This window comes from Triticum dicoccoides, chromosome 6A (genome assembly GCF_002162155.2).
Source record: "Triticum dicoccoides isolate Atlit2015 ecotype Zavitan chromosome 6A, WEW_v2.0, whole genome shotgun sequence".
Taxonomy (NCBI): domain Eukaryota; kingdom Viridiplantae; phylum Streptophyta; class Magnoliopsida; order Poales; family Poaceae; genus Triticum; species Triticum dicoccoides.
The window spans coordinates 532,505,754-532,517,989 of record NC_041390.1 but is presented as its reverse complement, the minus strand read 5'-3'; positions in this window follow the sequence as shown (position 1 = coordinate 532,517,989).

Sequence of the window (12,236 nt, the reverse complement as noted above, 5' to 3'; positions counted from 1 at the left end):
GCATCTTCATGAGGTTGTACGCCGGGTGCGTCGCGGCCATGAACTGGGCCAGCGCTGGGTAGCCGAGGATGGCGTTGTAGGGAAGGCCGATGGGGGCGATGTCGAAGTCGACCAGCTCCGTGCCGAAGTTGTTGTAGGTGCTGAAGGTTACTGGGAGCTGGATCTGTCCCAAGGAGCTGGATGATCCGCCCCCAACGCCTGAGAAGGGCCGGCTGGGTTGCAGCCGTTCCAGGGGTATGCAGAGGAGGTTGAAGGCCTCGACCGAGAGCACGCTGAGGCCCGCACCGCCATCGATGAGAGTTCTGGTGACGGCCACCTGGCAGATGGTGGGGGTGCACAGCATGGGGAGCGCACCCGAGCAGGCCGAGTTGGAGGGGTGGTCCTCCGAGCTGAAGGTTAGGCCGGCCTTGGGCGCCGCCTGGTCCGGGAGAGCCCCCTGCCGCGTGGAAGCGGCGCTGACCCGGTGGATGAACGGCTTGACGTGGTGACTTGTAGGCCGCGCCCGCGAGCCGCCCAGGAGGGCCGCGATGACCGGGGGTGTTGGTGTAGCGCGATGGGCGGGGAAGAGGCTGCGGGGCTCTTCCCAAGAGGCCACGGAGGCTGCCGGCAGGTGGAGCAGCCATGTGCGCGGAGCGCCAGTGAGGGCCATGGGGAGCCAGTTGGCCATGACCCTATCGTCACCTCCAGCTTCGAGGAGGGTCTCCTCGCTCGCTAGCAAGAAGGCTAGCGGATCTGTCGCGCCGCCGTAGCGCGGCGGCGTCGTTGGCTTGAACTTGTCCGGCCACCGTACCCGTTGCAGGGCTGGGGCCAGGGCTCGGAGCCCCCTGGACCCCGTGCTGGCGCCGGCGGCCGGAGCAGGCGACGCGCTACTCATCGCGAGGCAGGCCGTGGCGGTGGCAGAAGAGAAAACTCCGGTGCACCCCTACCTGGCGCGCCAAATGTCGGATTTCGGGTTCCGGCAGACCCTTGAGGTTCGAACACTGGGGTGCGCGCGGAGATTTCGCCTCCTACCTACCTGCACCCCTCCGCCTTGCTAAGATCTAAGCTATGGAAAGAACAACACAAGAGACATAGGGTTTATACTGGTTCGGGCCACCGTTGTGGTGTAATACCCTACTCCAGTGTGTGGTGTGGTGGATTGCCTCTTGGGCTGATGATGATGAACAATACAAGGAAGAACAGCCTCGCGAGGGTCTGCTCTTGGCTGGGGCGATGAATTGCTGGGAGGAGTTCAATCACCCTTCTCTCTCTCTCTCCGATTGTTGATGCCCCTCTCCCCTGGGGGTGGCTAGTCCTATTTATAGAGTCCCTGGTCCTCTTCCCAAATATCGAGCGGGAAGGGAGCCAACAATGGCGGGCTAATTTGAAGGGGGACAGCTAGTACCAGCTATCCTGACAAAAGCAGTCTTCGCCTGCCCAAAGCTCTGGTGGTGATGCTGTCTTGGGCTCCACAATGACCTCCGCCTTGCAGTCCTCCTGGTCCTGGTCTTGTTGCACCGAAATGGCAACCTTTTCCTGATGCCTCGGTACTCCGCGGCTGCGCTTGCCCCCTTTGCACCAAAGAGGAAAGGAGGACACTGCGCGGGCTGGCACCCGCCTGGCGCCCTTGGTCGTCATGGCTTGCGTCACGGGTACCTCGTGAGGCACCCCGCCTTGATCTCGCCGCCTCCTCGCGAGCCAGCCTGATGAGGCCGTGCCTGAGGAATCTGCGTGTCGTCCGCCCCGCGAGGCTTGGCCCCTCGCGAGGGTCTTGGGTCTGTGTTGGTGAAGATGGGCCGTGCTGGGCCCCCCCTTTGAGCCACGCCGCAGGCAGGCAAGTCTGGGGACCCCCGTTCCTAGAACGCCGACAGACACCTCCTATCCTTGTGGCCACACCTGCTTCAACAGAGGTCGTCGGATAAACCGGAAAAGCTTGGTGAGCCGCCTGCTCAGCTGCCTGTTGAACCGCCCGCTCAGCCTCTTGGCGGATCCTATCCTTGTCAACCAAGTTAAGACCTCCATCATGCGCCGGGTCATGTCCGCGCGGCTGGTTACGGCGCTGGGCGTTGCTTGACATGGTTGCTGAATCCATATGCCTGCTATAGCTCGGACTCCGGCTTGGGCGAGGAGTTGAACGGATCCTGTCTCGACTATAAGAGTATGCCTCCTGCTGTGCCAGAGCCATCTGAAGGAGTTCTCCGACCCTTCGCATTTCGATCGCCGTCGGAGACTCGCCAAACGCGCCGATGCAGCGATCAGATTCTCCAAAGGGTTAGAAAAATGACCTGGTGGTGTCTGTGTATGATGAGGCGGAGCAATATTCACACGAGGGGGTTCCATAGTCCGTGGCTGAACCGGCGCCCCAGCCCCGAGTGTTGGAATCCGATTCACCTCTGGCGGGTTACTGGGACCTGCATCGGGTGTGTGGAAGAGGTTCCTAGGATCATAAGTCAGAGGCAGACGTGATTGAGTCTTCTGGTGCCTTCTCCTCATGACCTTGTTTGATGCGTTTAGATCCATCGTGAGCCAAAAAGCCTCTGATTGAAGCTGCTGAGCCCAAGCATCTAAAGCCACCCGCTCTGCAGCCATCCCGATGTCCTCCGCCGCCAAGTTTTCCTTGGCTTGTGCTACCTCCTCATGTAACCGTGCCACCTCCGCATCATGCTGAGCCTGATCCGCCGGTTCAACCACGGCAGTTAACATGGCTGTCATCCTATCCATGAGATCCATTAGCACCTGAGCCAGTGGGCGCATGGGGTCTCCTGACCCGGCTGCTGCCGACCCAGTGGTTATTGTTGCCGCGGCCGTAGAGTTTTGAGCGGGCTGCGTACCAGTCATGAAGATCCTCGCTCTGTTCGGCGGCTCAAAGGGGTTCGGAATACTGCTGCCATCGGAACAGCCCCCAAGCCCGCCATCTTGTAGTTGATATGATGAATCTGTCTCACCTGTGGACGACTCACCATCAGAGTAGATGGCCATCTCACCGCCATCCATAGATTCTTCAGAAAGCTCCCCTCCACGGATGCAACCCACGAAGGCACGCCTCACGGCGGGCTGAGTCCGGGCAGGTCTAGCACGCTGAGCCGTCTTGATGAGGTCAGTGCAGATGTCCGGCTCAGGGCCCGGCTCACCGATCCGGCCAATGAAGACGTGGATTCCGCCGAAGGGGACCCGGTACCCGTACTCAATTGTGCTGGCGTCGGGGCCCCAGCTTGTGTCGTCGATGTAGAGCTTGTCGCGACGACTCTTAGTCATCGGGCCCATAGCGTATCCCTTGAGCCCTTCGAAGCTGCCCTTCAAGAACTCAAATCCACCATGCACTGGCCCCACGGTGGGCGCCAACTGTTGTGGAATTGTCACGGTAGATGTCCTAGTGAAAGGACTTAGTCGTGGAGCCATCGCAACTAGGAAGCTTAAAGGGGTTAATTGGGACAACGGACGCGAGAGGTTTATACTGGTTCGACCCCTTGCGATGAAGGTAAAGCCTAGTCCAGTTGATGTGGTATTGCTAGGTTTCGATGACCAATGAGCGAATACACTTGCTTGGCTCTCGATCTGTTGTTCCTTGCCCTAAGCCGCCGCCAGGTCGTCCCCTTATATACACGGGCTAACGCCCTGCGGCTTACAGAGTCCCTACCGTCTCATACAACGTGTCCGGCTCGGTGATGTATCTTACATGCCTTACTTTACAAGTCTTATTCATACATGGCGATTTATACTTACGGGCCTTGAGCCGCCTCTGGGCTTGGGCCTATTATGAGCCTTATTGTAAAATTTCACCTTGCATACTCTTCGGGCTTCATTTAAGTAACCCGCCATGGTGGTTGACCCGGCCCCTCCTGGGCGGGTCATACCTGGTAGTCATATCCCCAACAGAAAGGGTGATGCAACAAAGTAGCGTAAGTATTTCCCTCAGTTTTTGAGAACCAAGGTATCAATCCAGTAGGAGGCCACACGCAAGTCCCTCATACCTACACAAACAAATAAGAACCTCGCAACCAACACGATAAAGGGGTTGTCAATTGCTACCTCTTGAGCACTGCGTTGGTTTTCCCTTGAAGAGGAAAGGGTGGTGCAGTAAAGCAGCGTAAGTATTTCCCTCAGTTTTTGAGAACCAAGGTATCAATCCAGTAGGAGAACACATGCGAGTCACCTCGTACCTGCACAAACAAATAAGAACCTCGCATCCAACGCGATAAAGGGGTTGTCAAACCCTTCACGGCCACTTGCAAGAGTGAGATCTGATAGAGATAATAATAATAAGATAAATATTTTTGGTATTTTTATGATATAGATTGAAAGTAAAGATTGCAAAATAAAATAGATTGAAACTTGTATGATGGAAAATAGACCCGGGGCCATAGGTTTCACTAGTGGCTTCTCTCAAGATAGCATAAGTATTACAGTGGGTAAACAAATTACTGTCGAGCAATTGATAGAAAAGCGAATAATTATTAGAATATATAGGCATGATCATGTATATAGGCATCACGTCCGCGACAAGTAGACCGACTCCTGCCTGCATCTACTACTATTACTCCACACATCGACCGCTATCCAGCATGCATCTAGAGTATTAAGTTCATAAGAACAGAGTAACGCCTTAAGCAAGATGACATGATGTAGAGGGATAAACTCATGCAATATGATATAAACCCTATCTTTTTATCCTCGATGGCAACAATACAATACGTGTCGTTTCCCCTACTGCCACTGGGATCGAGCACCGCAAGATTGAACCCAAAGCTAAGAACTTCTCCCATTGCAAGAAAGATCAATCTAGTAGGCCAAACCAAACTGATAATTCGAAGAGACTTGCAAAGATAAACCAATCATATATAAAAGAATTCAGAGAAGAATGAAATATTGTTCATAGATAATCTGGATCATAAACCCACAATTCATCGGATCTCGACAAACACACCGCAAAAGAAGATTACATTGAATAGATCTCCAAGAGAATTGAGGAGAACTTTGTATTGAGATCCAAAAAGAGAGAAGAATCCATCTAGCTACTAGCTATGGACCTGAAGGTCTGAAGTAAACTACTCACACATCACCGGGGAGGCCATGGAGTTGATGTAGAGGCCCTCTGTGATCAATGCCCCCTCTGGCGGTGCTCTGGAAAGGCCCCAAGATGGGATCTCTTGGGTACAGAAGGTTGCGATGGTGGAATTAGGTTTTCGTGGTGCTCCTGGATGTTTGCGGTGTACGTGGACTTATATAGGAGGAAGAAGTTGGTCGGTGGAGCAATGAGGGGCCCACGAGGGTGGAGGGCGCGCCCAGGGGGGTAGGCACGCCCCCTGCCTCTTGGCCTCCTCGATTGTTTCTTGACGCCCACTCCAAGTCTCCTGGATCATGTTTGTTGAGAAAATCACGTTCTCGAAGGTTTCATTTCGTTTGGACTTCGTTTGATATTCCTTTTCTGCGAAACACTGAAATAGGCAAAAAATAGCAATTTGGGCTGGGCCTCCGGTTAATAGGTTAGTCCCAAAAATGATATAAAAGTGTAAAATAAAGCCCATTAACATCCAAAATAGATAATATAATAGCATGGAGCAATCAAAAATTATAGATACATTGGAGACGTATCATCAATCCCTTCACGGTCACTTACGAGAGTGACATCTGATAGAGATAATAATGATAAGATAAATATTTTTTGTATTTTTATGATATATATTGAAAGTAAAGATTGGAAAGTAAAATAGATTGGAAACTTATATGATGGAAAATAGACCGGGAGCCATTGGTTTCACTAGTGGCTGCTCTCAAGATAACATAAGTATTACAGTGGGTGAACGAATTACTGTCGAGCAATTGATAGAGAAGCAAATAATTATGAGAATATCTAGGCATGATCATGTATATAGGAATCACGTCCGTGACAAGTAGACTGACTCCTTCCTGCATCTACTACTATTACTTCACACATCGACCGCCATCCAACATGCATCTAGAGTATGAAGTTCATAAGAACAGAGTAACACATTAGGTAAGATGACATGATGTAGAGGGATAAACTCAAGCAATATGATATAAACCCCATCTTTTTATCCTCGATGGCAACAATACAATACGTGTCGTTTCCCTTTCTGTCACTGGGATCGAGCACCGCAAGATTGAACCCAAAGCTAAGCACTTCTCCCATTGCAAGAAAGATCAATCTAGTAGGCCAAACCAAACTAATAATTCGAAGAGACTTGCAAAGATAACCAATCATGCATAAAAGATTTCAGAGAAGAATCAAATATTGTTCATAGATAGACTTGATCATACCACAAAGAGTTACATCGAATAGATCTCCAAGATGATCGAGGAGAACTTTGTATTAAGATCCAAAGAGAGAGAAGAAGCCATCTAGCTAATAACTATGGACCCGAAGGTCTGAAGTAAACTACTCACACATCATCGGAGGGGCCATGGAGTTGATGTATAGGCCCTCCATGATCGATGCCCCCTCCGGCGGAGCTCCGGAAAAGGCCCCAAGATGGGATCTCTTGGGTACAGAGGGTTGCGGCGGTGGAAATAGGGTTTCGTGGTGCTCCTGGATGTTTTCGGGGTATGTGAACATATATAGGAGGAAGAAGTAGGTCGGTTGAGCCACGAGGGGCCCACGAGGGGGAGGGCGCGCCCAGGGGGGTAGGCGCCCCCTGCCTCGTGGACACCTCGTTCGTTTCTTGACGTCCACTCCAAGTCCTCTGGATCACGTTTGTTCCAAAAATCACGCTCCCGAAGGTTTCATTCCGTTTGGACTCTGTTTGATATTCCTTTTCTGTGTAACACTGAAATAGGCAAAAAAATAGCAATTTGCACTGGGCCTTGGGTTAATAGGTTAGTCCCAAAAATAATATAAAAGTGTAAAATAAGGTCCATTAACATCCAAAATAGATAATATAATAGCATGGAACAATCAAAAATTATAGATACATTGGAGACGTATCAAGTATCCCCAAGCTTAATTCATGCTCGTCGTTGAGTAGGTAAATGATAAAAACAGAATTTTTGATGTGGAATGCTTTCTAGCATGTTCTTCAATGTATTTTTCTCTATTGTGGCATGAATGTTCAGATCCGAAAGATTCAAGATAAAATTTTATTTTTGACATAAAAATAGTAATACTCCAAGTATGCTAATCAACAAATTATGTCTTATCAAAATAACATAGCCAAAGAAAACTTATCCCCCAAAAATCATATAGTTTGGCCATGCTTCATTTTCGTCACACAAAATGCTCTCATCATGCACAACCCCGATGACAAGCCAAGCAATTGTTTCATACTTAGCCTTTTCAAACTCTTTCAACTCTTACGCAATATATGAGCGCGAGCCATGGACATAGCACTATGGGTGGAATAGAATATGATGATTGAGGTTGTGTGAGAATACAAAAAGGGAGAAAGTCTCACATTGACGCGACTAATCAATGGGCTATGGAGATGCCCACCGATTGATGTCAATGCAAGGAGTAGGGATTGCCATGCAACATATGCACTAGAGCTATAAATATATGAAAGCTCATTGAGGGAGTCCTGGATTAGCGGGTCTCCGGACAGCCGGACTATATCCTTTGGCCGGACTATTGGACTATGAAGATACAAGATTGAAGACTTCGTCCCATGTCCGGATGGGACTCTTCTTGGCGTGGAAGGCAGGCTTGGCAATACGGATATGTAGATCTCCTCCCTTGTAACCGACTCTATGTAACCCTAGCCCCCTTCGATGTCTATATAAACCGGAGGGTTTAGTCCGTAGGACAACAACAATCATACCATAGGCTAGCTTCTAGGGTTTAGCCTCTATGATCTCGTGGTAGATCAACTCTTGTAACTACTCTGGCCTTCAATTCGGAGCAAATTGCGCCATCCAAGGACGGGTGGATAGACCCCGCCATGGAGGCCGCGTTCTCAGTGGTGATAGGGCCGGATACTGACTTCACCCCTTACGAGAGCCGTGTCGCCGAACCATTGGATTCATCTCCGGCCATGGACTCCGAGCCGCCTGCGTCCATGCCTATCGAATCCGATTGGGCGCCGTTCATGGAGTTCACCTCCGCAGATATATTTCAGCACTCACCTTTCGGCGACGTGCTAAATTCATTAAGGTCTCTCTCCTTGTCAGGAGAACCTTGGCCGAACTATGTCCGGCTAGAATGGGATGCGGACGATGAAGAAATTCGCTCCCCACCCACCACCCACTTAGTAGCCACTGTCGACGATTTAACCGACATGCTCGACTTTGACTCCGAAGACATCGACGGTATGGACGACGATGTAGGAGACGAACAGGAACCACCGCCCACAGGGTGCTGGACCGCCACCTCATCATATGATATATACATGGTGGACACCCCCAAGGAAGGCAATGGCGACGAGACAACGGGGGATGACCCCTCCAAGAAGCAACCCAAGCGTCGACGTCAGCGGTGCCGCTCTAAGTCCCACCAAAGCAAAAGTAGTGATACCGGCACAAGAGACAATAACACTCCGGATAGTGCCGAAGACAACAACAATCCCCTCAAGCATGATTTAGAGCGGGAGGGTGAACAAGCTAGCCCTCCAGAGCGGGCGGCAGATAGAGAATCGGAGGAGGACAATTACATGCCTCTCTCTGAAGATGAGGTGAGCCTCGGCGACGAAGAATTTATCATGCCTGGAGATCCCGTCGAGCAGGAGCGCTTCAAGCACCGGCTTATTGCCACAACAAATAGCTTGAAGAAACAACAACAGCTTCAGGCTGATCAAGATTTGCTAGCAGACAGATGGACCGAAGTCCTTGCGGCCGAGGAATACGAACTTGAGCGCCCCTCCAAGAGTTACCCAAAGCGCAGGTCGCTACCCCGACTCGAGGAGGAAGCACTAAAACCTACATCACAAGTGTACGATGCGGCTGACCGGCCACCTCGTGGATGATCCAGAGAGGCGTTTCAGCCTGAAGTTCAGCCTGCACCCCGCCACCACTCAAAGAAAAATATCAAGGCCTGGGGCAACACGCGGGACCTGTGAGACGTATTGGAAAGAAGTGCAAAACATGCAAGGTCGATATACGGGTCACAGGGGCGCGCACCAATGCGGGATGATGACCGTCATGCCGGATACACTAAAAGTAAATCTGACCAGGCCGAATACAGCAAACAAGACTCATATGAACTGCGTCGTGATATAGCCCGGCACAGAGGCGCCACACACCCCCTATGCTTCACTGATGAAGTTATGGATCACGAATTCCCGGAGGGGTTTAAACCCGTAAATATCGAATCGTACGATGGTACAACAGATCCCGCTGTATGGATTGAGGATTCCCTCCTCCACATCCACATGGCTCGTGGTGATGATCTGCATGCCATCAAGTACCTCCCACTAAAAATTAAAGTACCAGCTCGGCATTGGCTGAATAGCTTGCCAGCAGACTCCGTCGGCAGTTGGGAGGATTTGGAAGACGCATTCCTTGACAACTTCCAGGGCACTTATGTGCGACCACCGGATGCTGATGACTTGAGCCATATAATTCAGCAGCCAGGGGAATCGGCCAGGCAATTCTGGACATGGCTCCTAACTAAGAAAAACCAAATTGTCGACTGTCCGGATGCAGAGGCCTTAGAGGCATTCAAGCACAACATCCGTAACGAGTGGCTCGCCCGGCACCTCGGCCAGGAGAAGCCGAAGTCTATGGCAGCCCTCACGACACTCATGACCCGCTTTTGCATGGGCAAGGATAGCTGGCTGGCTCGCAGCAACAACACATCAAGGAATCCGAGCACTTCGAATACTAAAGATGCCAACGGCAGACCACGTCGTAACAGACACAAGCGCCGCAACAACGGCGATAACACCGATGATACGGCAGTCAATGCCGGATTCAGAGGCTCTAGATCTGGTCAGCGGAAAAAGCCATTCAAAAGAAGTACTCCGGTCCCGTCCAGTTTGGATCGCATACTTGATCGCTGGTGTAAAATCCATGGCACCCCCGATAAGCCAGCCAATCACACCAACAGAGAATGCTGGGTGTTCAAGCAGGCCGACAAGTTAAATGCCGAAAACAAGGACAAGGGATTGCACAGTGATGACGAGGAGGAGCCTCGGCCGCCGAACACAGGAGGACAGAAGAGGTTCCCCCCCACAAGTGAAGACAGTCAACATGATATACGCAACCCACATTCCTAAGAGGGAACAGAAGCATGCACTAAGGGACATCTATGCGATAGAGCCCGTCGCCCCAAAGTTCAACCCATGGTCCTCTTGTCCGATCAACTTCGATCGCAGGGACCACCCCACTAGTATCCATCATGGCGGATCCGCCGCATTGGTCCTAGACCCCATCATCGACGGATTTCACCTCACTCGAGTCCTTATGGACGGCGACAGCAGTCTGAACCTGCTCTATCAGGATACATTGTGCAAAATGGGTATAGATCCCTCGAGGATCAAACCCACCAAAACCACCTTTAAGGGTGTCATCCCAGGTGTAGAGGCCCATTGCATGGGCTCAATCACACTGGAAGTGGTCTTCGGATCTCCGGACAACTTCCGAAGCGAGGAGTTAATCTTCGATATCGTCCCATTCCGCAGTGGCTATCATGCACTGCTCGGGCGAATCGCATTTGCCAAATTCAATGCGGTACCGCATTATGCATACCTCAAGCTCAAGATGCCAGGACCTAGGAGGTGATAACAGTCAATGGAAACACATAACGCTCGCTCCGCACGGAAGAGCACACTGCGGCCCTCGCAGCAGAAGCACGAAGCAGCCTTTTAAGGCAAATCGCCAATTCGGCGATATAGCCCACGGACATCGTTAAGCGAGTCCGGAGTAACCTGCAACAGGATCGCCTGGCACGTTCAGAGCTCGCCTAGCAATTCGGCCCCGTCCCAGTCTCAGTCAAGCGACGAAATCCATGCTGTGTGTACACAATTACGCACTGAAAATACCATGGGCATAGGGGGGGCACGATCAGGGCACGTCCCGCAATGCGGCTTAACCGCCCTAGGGGCTGCATACATTTATCATTTTTCTCTTTCAGGACCTTACTATCTGGAAGCCCTTTCCAGCAGTATGATTGCCAGACATATTACAGGAAGGAACAACCAAGGAGGCAAGAAGCTAAGACGTACAAGGGAACCCCCAGGTGGTCTCTAATAACAATCGATATACCCGCTTTTTACTACCCATACGCATCTTGCCCTTGGATAGGACATGTCAAATAGTCCTATTTTTTGCGTATTGCACTACTTGTATCAGTACGCTTCGACGTATTATTTAAATAACAATACATAGCACTAGCCTATTATTGCATTATCCATCCCTTTTTCTTATATGTTCATTTACGACAACTTGCACCCATACATTCCGGTACGGTCAGTACACCAGGGGCTTTCATTTACCCCATAATACGGCGTGAGAAGTCCGAACACTTTCGACAGTGCGGCACCCCGAACTTATAGCATTATATGTATCAGCTCCGAATCATGTCTTGGGTCAATAGTTGGGTTTGCCCGGCTCCCATGTTTTGGTACCTTATGTTCTGCTATATCGGCTAAGGTAGCGCTGGGAGAACTACAGCGATTGTGTCCTGGTTCTTCCGGACGAGCACCTTAGTAGAGAAAGCCGAAAACTGACTGTCATGATAAGGCGAGAGCTGGTCGCTGTTCGAGAGGTCTCAAGTCCTTAAAGACTTTTTCCGCTTCAGGCGAGGAGTCGGCCTTGCCCGACTTAGGCGTATATAGCGCCCCAAATTCGTCCTTCCAAATACTATGGGCTTTGCCAAAATTTAAAACTATAGACTTCTATGGCTAAGTGAGAGTGATAAAGCCTTATAGTCCGATTGCCTGGTTCGTTGTGCTGAACACCTCCCTCGAAGGACCCAAAATTGGGATAAAGAGTGCTCAGGTTTATCTCGAACACCGAAGTACTAGTTACATGGGGGCAGAAGCCGACGACTGGCCAACTCTCAGATTTTATAAATGGCCGCACAGAAGGTAATATCTTAAATTCAAAAAGCGTTGCATAGCGCAAATGAACTCGTTTCACATTACAGGATCACATGAGCATGTTCATTCAAAAATTACATCTCTAGCACATTCCTCCGCCACAAGGCGGGAACCCTTCAGGACACTGTCATAATACATTTCGGGGCAGTGATGCTCCTTGCCCTCCGGCGGCCCCTGCTTCACCAGCTTTACGGTTTCCAGCTTCGCCCAGTGCACCTTCACCCGGGCAAAAGCCTGCGCGCTCCCTCTGTAGCGACCCGACCTCAAACA